Below are 6,941 nucleotides of genomic sequence, written 5' to 3'. Positions count from 1 at the left end.
GGTGTGAGGCATCCATCTGCCACAACGTATCACAAATATTGTGTTCTCTCCGCCAGTGGTTACTCACTGTTGGACAGAGAAGTGTTACTAGTTTACGAAATGCAAAGGAAGAGAACAGCATCAGACCTCCGGGTGCAAACAGATGCCTGTTGAATTCATGCACTGAGGTGTGGTTCCACGTTTCACTTCCTCCCTTAGGGTGTCCTGGTACTGCTGATCACCAGGCTGCAAGGCTGAAACGGAGCTCAGAAGGGGAGGGGACTGCAAGATCCCGTCCTCCCCACCCCCGGGGAATGCGGAAGTGGAATGAGGGAAGGCTTTCTCTGAGGATTGTAATGTTACAGCAGTTGTAGACGATATTCGGTGAGACAGTGTGTGCTCATACACTTTATTCAGCGTGAATCAAGGGCTGTATATGAGCCTTGGAGAGTGGGAAGGGCTTCCTCTTAGGGTGAAGTTTCATTGGCTGCTGCTTAAGGTTCCGGGAAGACCTCATTTGCATGAAGACGCAATCCAGGAATACCAGAGCTTGCTGAGCAGGTTCTTATCTGAAGAGAGGAAGCCGAACCAGGAAAATTTTCCAAGGACCATGATACATGTTTGTTAACAGAAGGGACAAGGAGAAAGCAGGATCGCCTGTAGTTGGAAACCACGCAGACGTCTTTCCTGATAATGACAAACAGGAAGTGGAATGGCTTGCCTGTCCTATGTCTGAGTGTGTATTTACGTGCATGTTCATACATATGCATGTTCATATTTATGTGTGCACGTGGCTGCACATGCGTCCATATGTAAGTGAGTATATGGCCCAGAGGACAACCTCAGTTGTCTTTCCTCGGGTACAATTCACCCTGTATGTGTTTATTTGATTTTTAGACAGGGTCTTACACTGGACTAGCGTTCGCTAAAGTAGATGAGGCTGACTGGCTAGTGAGCCCTAAGAATCCTCCTACCTCCACCTCCCCAGAACAGGGGCCACAAGCTTGTACCACCACCTGAGACTTCTTACATTTTTGTTTTGTTTTTCCAGGGGTTCTGGGACTTGAACTCAGGTCTCCATGCTTGGGGAACTCTTTCCCTGCCCTTCCCCCCACCCCCACCTCCGCCTCTGTGGTGCTCACACTAACTTGCTCTCCTCATCCATCGTTAATGACAACATGTCCCTGCAGCAAGTCTCATTTAAGAGTCTGAACTCTGTGCTGTCAACACTGGTGGGTGTGAGCAGAGGACAGCACCAAATCCGTTTTCCTGGTGGCACTGAAAACATTTTAATTGCTGCAGAGCTAGTCAACAAGCAGGCCTAGCTTAGCGGTGGCGCATCTGCCAGCCAGCCTCCATCGAACCACCCACCCTGGGCCTACCTACAGCAGGACCAGCTTGGTGGGGCCACTTTCAAGCCACTTGGCAGCTCAGGTTGTCACGAAGACTGAGGCTTACAGCTTCCTCGCCCAGCTAAATTCTCCTCTGCACAACTCAAATGCTAGGGTCCTTTTTTCAGGCTCTACCTAGCCTAGACATCTGGTACGGTAAGTTCCTTGAAGCAACTATCTATTCTTGTGAAACAGAGGATCTGTTGCTATCACTCTAAGGAATTTTGGACATCTCAACCACAATATGCTGCATTTATGGGGGGGCATTAGGTTCGGGGGTTTTATTGTGGCAGCACACACTATTGCTGGCTGTTCTAACAACACAGAAGTTCTTGGATTTATGGCCTGGATTTTACCCAGAATCTGACGACGAATGTCTGGGAAGGATCACAGAGGACTCTGATCTCTCTCTTGGGTGAGACATTCTCACCAGCTAACAAAGCAGGCACTGCCTTCAAAACCTACTCAAAGCTATTTTCCAGAACCTTCTGCCTTCGAACACCCCCTTGCCCCTGGACTTCTTGAGAATCCTGTTTGCACTGATTCTTGATGCGGTACCTGGTGTCTCACAATCCTCTGCTTCCTTCCCCTAACCCTAAATTCAAGTCTGGGTGATCTGGGAACAGAACCCACATCGGCATCTTCCACTGTAATCTTCATGGTGCACATGAAGTGCAATTATTTCTCAATTAAAATACACGGATTATCACTATAAGAAGCCATTGAGGTGTGGGGACGTACTGATGATGTCATCTTTGCACAGAACATTTCTGAACCTGGCCTACATTCTCTATGAAAACTGATCTGAGGAAGTACCTGCCAACAACTTCCTGGGTTCATTTCTTCTCAGGCAGTCAGAGAAGCTAGGCATCATGGTCCATGCTTGTGATGCTAGAGCTGAGAGAAGAGAGACACAGAAGGTTCTCTAGTCAGCTGGCCTAGACAACTAGGGAAGTTCCAGGCTATGTTAGAAACTCTGTCTCGAAAACCAAGGTGGACTGGGTTTGTAGCACAGTTGGTAAGATGCTTACCCAGCAAGCATGGAGTCATAGTTTCAGTTCAACAGTGTACGAAACAGTTATGGTGGTGTACGTCTATAATCTCAGTGCTTGGGTGGTAGAGGCAGGAGAATCTGAAGTTTAACCCCTGAGGCTGTCTTCTGCTGTCCACAGTCACACAAGTACACACACAGTATATGCACCTGCACATACATGCACACATACACAAAACATCTTTAAAGCTAAAATAAAAATACAAGATATCCTCTGCCCTCAAAGAACTGTTTACCAGATGACAGACACGTGTGCAGATTAATGAGATGAAAGGGGAAATCACATAAACCCTGTGGGAAAGCTACCTGAAGTCCACGGAAACATATAACTCAGGGATGGAAGTGAAGTCACCCAGGATGAGTAAGTGGCTGACGGCTGTACTCTCAGCCCTCAGGAGGATGAGGATGGGAGATTACAAGTTCCAAGCCATTCTGGGTTACATAGCAAGATTCTTTGTCTCAGAAAGAAAATAAAGCATGCAATCTAATGCTCCATTAGATTTATTTAAATCCTCCCCATGAACTCATCAAATGATCACCCTATCTAGCCCATGTTTGATTAGCTCTACTAGCAAGGACTTTATTTGACTTCTAGTGCAGTTGGCATCTCGGTAGTATCAGTGGATAGATGCAGAGGTGTGTGCTGGACAATCCACTCTGTCCTTCCCAACCCTGGACACCCGTCTTAGCCATCCGCTATCATGGGAGTGGGCAGGCATATTTGCATAGATGTGGAGCTCTCTATGGGCACTTTAAAAATATGTACGGAACAGAATCAAAACAATGAGATGACATTGGGATACATTCTTCTTTTCCAACAATCCATTTTATTAACGCTACCCGGCCTCTTTACTCTCGTTGTTAATATGCTGTTACTAATAATGTCTCATTTTCCCACGCATGATTCATCATGGTAACTTCACACTATCACTGGTTCAGAATTCCAACAAGGCCTTGTATTCTCTTCACCCATGGCTTATGCTAGTGGATACAATGAATATTTCAAATTGTCTTCACAATTATCCCAACTGTGTTCGGACAATGTCTGGCTAGACAGGATGTTTGTCTCCTGAACATGGCTGACACGGAGCTCATTCTGAGGACTGGAGAGGGCCCAGCGCTGCCCCTTCCTTGATGTCCTCCTGTGTTTCTCTTTCTGATCTCCAATCCCATGGGGAACTACTTTAGTTAGATCAAGATAATATCCCCCTAGATAAGCAATGTGCTGCATGTCGGGCTAACTCTGGCCTTCCGAGGTAAACCAATGTTCTTCCAAGCTGAACCAAAAGTACGTGTTTCTTGATCCTGAGAACACAGATGAACCATTACCTCTCCTTTGGTATAAACGCAGACTATGTTTTTGTCTCTGCTGAGGTGCTATTGGGAGGAGGGCCTTCCAGCGGAAGGATCTCAAAGAACTTTTGAGATCATTTTGTATCTCAGTACTGTCAGTTTATATCTGTGACCAGGCCTGACCCAGTTCATCTCCCTGAAAAATCCTGGCTACTCATAGGGCAGAACAGTGGATGCTCCAGTTCACTTATTGGAGCCACTCAGAAGAAATGGGGCCATCTCCTGCTGGTGAGTATGGAGTACAGACCGCCTTTGTGAAGGACAAGGACAAATGAAGTTCATTTAGTTTGGCATAAAATTTCAGTATGAGACAAAATAAATAAATAGAAATTAAACTGAAAAGAAAAAATTAATATGTAGCATTCTCAAAAATGACAAAAAATGTTTCTACTGAATTTTAAGTGGGTACTCTAATAGAAATATAGGCACCCATTCTTCCCTGTTAGGTCACAGTCATTCCTGATCATAACCTTCCTATTTATTTATTTGCTTATTAAAATGTTACACGTGTGATTTATGCTTGTGGGAGAATGTGCATGTACTCATGCATTTGTGTGTATGTGTGTGTGAATGTAGGCATGTATGTGCTAACGCACATGTGTAGAATTCAAAACCTTGAGTATTGGATCTCCTCCTCCACCTAATTTTGAGATGAGGTGTCTTTGTTGGTGTTTTTCCCTGTGTAGGCTAGCTTGCCTAAGAGCTTCTAGGAATCCTCCTGTCTCTGACCCGCAGAAGTTTGCCCTGCTGCACCCAACTTGAACGTGCAATCTGGAAACTCAGACTCAGGTCCTCACATTTGTTTAACAAGCATTTTTACCACCTCTGTGCCCCCCACCCCTCACCCCTTGGCCACTGCCTTTCAAAACACTATCTCTTAAATACTTGAGAAAGACACACATGGGTTGAAAAGCCATCAAGGGACTTATGTAACCTTTAAAATGGTTTATAAATATCTCAGGGAAGGAAAAAAAGGAATCAACCCCCAAACCAGCTGCATTAGCAATAAGCTACCTGTCATACTGTCCTGGGAAGCCCTCCTATCTGGGAACCAGGCATTGTTGGTCTTGAGAACTTGTGTAGGATGAAGTGTCTCCACTTGTCTATAAAGAGCAACATTTCCTCCTGTCTTTGCAGTCTCTTTAACAGTTTCTCCTGATGTCCATGCATTCTGCTTTAGTGCTTATTCAATAACAGAACTGTTTTCTTTCTCCTTGATTCTTGAGAAGAGCTACTCTGGTGTAGGAGGGTTTCTTTCTAATTCTGTTTCACCAACACAAGGCAGCCATTGCAAGTGAGACGCACACCCACCATTGACACCCACTTGCTCTCCGTGTAAGAGACTCTCCAGGCAAGCTAATTTATCTCTGGAAGATTCTTCGGCAAGTAGATGTAACTGTGACACCCCCACCCTCCCCCCAACCCCCCCAAATGATAGCTCAGAATCCTGGCCTTCAAATATAAAGGTTTTTTGAAAGTAGTTCTTTACAAAGGTGATCAAGTTAAATAAAGTCTGTGGGATCAAGTCTTCCTCAATATGACCAAAGTCTTTATGAGAAGAGGAAATGTGGACATAGAGACAGACACCCACAGAAGAACAATGAGGTAGAGAGAGAGAGAGAGAGAGAGAGAGAGAGAGAGAGAGAGACAGACAGACAGACAGACAGACAGACAGACAAAGCAAAGGCAGCCCTTTTTAAGACAAGAAGAAAGGCTTGGATCAGGTCCTTCCTCCTTGGCCTTCAGGAGACAACCTGATAAGCAACACCTGGATACAGTCTCCTCAGGATCACATGTAACGTCTGTGATATGAGCCACTCCCTGTGCAGTACTTTGTTATGAAGTCTCTCAGCACTTGCTCTAGTGACACAGAGTCAGAGCAAGGAATATCGCTGCATGAACTGAATATAAAATGGTGCTGGTATGCCTTCTGCTCCATGATCAGGGCAGATGAACAGTACCATCTCTACCACACTGCCTCTATTCCTGTTCCCAAAGTTCAAGAAGCAGTGGTTCACCTGAGCCGTGAGTTCTTCTTAACTCCACATAGCCTGCTCTGTGCACGTTGGTTAGCTGTGAGATCAAGGTCCGAGAGGCCTTTCTAGTTAATTTTAAATGTATTTTGTTTGTATTGTGTGCAGGGTCCTGCAGTGGCCAGGAGAGGGCATCAGATACCCTGGAGCTAGAGTTACAGGAGGTTGAGGGGCACCTGCCATGGGTGCTGGGAACTGAACTCTGGTCCTCTATGGGAGTATGGACGCTTCACTGCTGAGCCACCTTTCTAGCCCCAGACCCTTGTATTTTAAATCTGTCCTTGTCACAACTGCTTTTTATCTGTCACATCAAGTGACTTGGCCTCTGCCTACAGCCTCATAGCCTTGGAGCAGTGATAGATTGAAATATTAAAACTGCTGGATATTTTTTTCCCTCTTAATCCTCATAAAATCATTGGGAAGAAGATAGTGCTATTTATAATTTACAGATGAGAAATTCATGGGGTTGAGGAGTGTTACAACTTGCGGCCACCTGAGGCTGCAGGTCTAGTAACTTATTGTTATGGACTAGGATAGTTTCAAACACCATTGACAACAACACATCAGCGGTAACACAACTCTAGGCATTTATTTCATCTTAGCTAGAGATGAGCATCAGCTTCAAGCTCTGAATGAGAAAATGAACCTTTATGGGAGATAGACTCAGCTTCATCAGAAATATGCTGTGCTCCAAGTTGACTTCAACTGTTCTTTAATTGATATTTATTGAGTATTTCCTCCATTCCACAGGAGCAAATGTACAACATGCCACCTTGTATGAATGTTACCATGCTTTGGTGAACTAGCTATACAATAGTTCCCAGCTACAGTGAGCAATAGCAGTAAGCCAGAATAAGCAGGATCCAGGCAATACGGGAGCTGATTAGCGCCAAAACTTGTCTACTTCAATCCATTTCCTCTTATTTCTTAACAGACACCCACTATGCCAGTGCTACTCCGGGAACTGTGACTACACTACTCTCCCCATCCCTCACTTGCTCCTGACCTTCACCATCCACCCGTTCATTTGTATTTGTTAGACCTCTTGTTTTCTGTACTGCAGGCATTGTGCTCCATGGTATGGTTAGAGAAGATAAAGGGCACTGTCACTGCCCCAGTGCACAAGGTCTTGGG

Source organism: Micromys minutus, assembly GCF_963924665.1.
Source record: "Micromys minutus genome assembly, chromosome: 26".
In the NCBI taxonomy this organism is placed as follows: Eukaryota; Metazoa; Chordata; class Mammalia; order Rodentia; family Muridae; genus Micromys; species Micromys minutus.
This window is presented reverse-complemented; position numbering follows the sequence as displayed.